Here is a 1,651-nt window from a genome sequence, read left to right as displayed (position 1 = left end):
GAAGGCTTAGCTATGTCAGAATTCAAACTTTAAAGGCACTTATAATAAAATAATACTAAAAGAGAGCACGTGGATCCATACACCAGACTAACTCGGGGATAGGGTATGAGTATACGGGTTATGAGAATGCCTGGTTCCAGGAGGTTGAGTTTCCTTGAAACTCCATGCATTGTGAGTGCTTCCAGGCCTCTCGGCCTGCCAAGCAGACTTCACTGGAGTGTGCATAGCAAGTACTCATATTACCCCTATTTGGCCAAAATCATTATATATAGATGTTTATGGCAGCACTATTCAAAACAGCCAGCACCCGGAACCAACCTAACTATCCATTGACAGATGATTAGATAATAAAATTATAGTACATATATACAGTTGAATGTTACACAACTATAAAAAAATGAAATTATGGTATTTTCAAGGAAAGGGATACAACTAGAAATCAATTATGATAAATGAAAGTTCAGAAAGAAAAATACCTTTTTTCTCATATACAGAATATATATATATATATACACACACATATGTATATATATAAATATACATACATACATACATACCTATATACATACATACATACATGTTAAAAACGCCATTTGTGCCTGTGTTCACTAAAGATGAAACTGTGTGGTGTTCAAGCTATAGATTCTCATTCTGCTCTTATCTAATTCTCAACCCTGATCCTAATATCCATGTGCAGTGCCACATTAATAAAGTTATATATTCTGCTTTCTTGTAATCAATCTCATTTCCATATACTACTTCTCTGTGAGGTGCCTTGGTATAATAAAGGTTTTACTCTTGTGAAAGTACTATCATTTTCACTCCATTTTTAACAATCTTTAACAATTACTTAAGAATGTATACCCAAATGCACTGAAGCAAGCAGCTCCACAGGGGTATGGAAAATCTATGGAAACTGCTGTATAAGAAATTTGGATTTTGCTGCAGAAGAACATTGATTGGTCTTTGCAAATATGTCTTGCACATTCTTTTAATCACTTTTGTGTGTGATTTTCAAAGATCACACTTGTGTACTAGCTACAGGGTCTTTCTATAGTCATACACTAGTCTCATGTTCTGCTTCCTCATAAATAAATTGCATCTATTCCAGTACATGTGCAGTACCTACATTGCTACACCAAATGCATACCAAAATTTTTCGGTCTTTTAATTTACTACCTTCCCTTGTGCATTCTTAGTAAAACAGATTTACTAGGAACATACAATTTGATGAAAACACCTTCCAGATTGTTTGACGAAAAACTGTCACAAACTAAATGGAGCATAGTTTTCACTGAAGTAAATATACAATGGATTTTATGTGTGTGCCATAGGGCTGGATTTCAGTCACGTGTATATATTTACTAAAGTTAACACTATGTTCTGTTCAAGTTACAGATTCTTATGCTCTTATCTCCCATCCCTTGCTTTATCTTGATCCTAACCCTAAACCCTAACATAATGCCCATGTGTAGTCCTACAATAATAAATTCATTTGCTTCACTTTATTGTACTCAATCACCATGTCCCTTACACTACTTCTCTGTGTTGTGCCTTGTTACAACAAAGGTTTTTTCTCTTGTGAGAATATTATTATTTTTACTCTGTTCTTAACAATCCTGATTTATTTAGGAAAGTATACCCTGATCCT

Source organism: Mus musculus, chromosome X (assembly GCF_000001635.26).
Source record: "Mus musculus strain C57BL/6J chromosome X, GRCm38.p6 C57BL/6J".
NCBI classification, from domain to species: Eukaryota; Metazoa; Chordata; class Mammalia; order Rodentia; family Muridae; genus Mus; species Mus musculus.
The sequence above is the reverse complement of the archived record's forward strand: the minus strand, read 5'-3'. Positions refer to the sequence as shown.